The sequence below is a fragment of the Egretta garzetta genome, unplaced genomic scaffold (genome assembly GCF_000687185.1).
Source record: "Egretta garzetta isolate BGI_Z169 unplaced genomic scaffold, ASM68718v1 scaffold540, whole genome shotgun sequence".
Classification (NCBI taxonomy): Eukaryota; Metazoa; Chordata; class Aves; order Pelecaniformes; family Ardeidae; genus Egretta; species Egretta garzetta.
In genome coordinates this window covers 444,350-445,462 of record NW_009258310.1, presented here as the reverse complement: position 1 = coordinate 445,462, position 1,113 = coordinate 444,350, and positions in this window count along the sequence as shown.

The following is a 1,113-nucleotide window of genomic DNA, read 5'->3' as shown; positions in this document are numbered from 1 at the left end:
AAAGGTTGTACCTGAGCACGGGAGCCGAGCCCGTATCCCGCAGATCAGCAACCTGTAACCAAAGGAAGGGACAGTGCAAAGAGCAACAGCAATTCTCTGGTGGGGTTGGACTAGATGATCTCCCGAGGTCCCTTCCAACCCTTGCGATTCTGTGATTCTGTGATAAGGAGAATGAGGAGGAAAAGAGGAGATTCTGCACCCTGGGAAGGCTGTACCATATTGCTATGTCTGCTTTTAAAAACCAGGGAAAGCTCAGAAGACAGACACAGAAAGGAACTGAGGTCTGAAGTCCCGAAGACCTCCATTTGTGCACTTTATCCAAAATAAGAGTAAGGCAAGACCAGAGGTGGTGTACGAGCACAGGCACAGTGGCGGTGGTCTGGAAGAAGGGTGCTGGGGCTGCTGCTGCTGCGCTCGCTGCCATCAATTATTCAGGGCCAAGAGGCAGAGCAAGGAGGCTGGTGCTGCAGCAGGAGGTGAAACTGCTGCATAATTCATGGCGCACACTTTGGTCCTCCGGCATGGCAGTGCTTGCTGTGCAGTGTTGGGGGCTGGCAGTCAGGACACCGAGGAGGGCGGCTGGGCCTCTGAGCTCGGGGGTAGCGCAGCGTGGGGGCAGAGTTTCAGAGAGCAGGCAAAGGAACACGACAGGAGCTGCGGGACCATGTGCACTGTGTGCAGGTAACGGCTGCAGGAAACAGCAAGGCACGGTGTGACTGCCCCAACCTGTGCAGGCGCCAGCGGGCACAGGTAGGACACACGGATGAACAGTGTCCACGGGGCTGGGCATGGAAGGAGAGGCTCAAGGGACTTCTGCAGTGCTGTGGGAGCACACGCTGCACACACAAGTGCAGGCCAGGCACAGGCGGGGATGGGCAGGGGTGGGTGTGACAGGCTGTGTCCCTGTGAGCATTGATGAGGTGTTGATGGGCAATGTCTTTGTGTGGGTGCAACACTTTCCTCTGTGTGTGTGCGTGTGTATGCCTGCATATGTGCATGTGTGTGTGCATGGACAAGTGAGTTTGCACGTGCACCTGCGGGAGGTGCATTCTCCACGTGCATGCATCACTGGGTGCATGCTGTGGGCACGCACGTGGGTGGATGGGTGGGTGC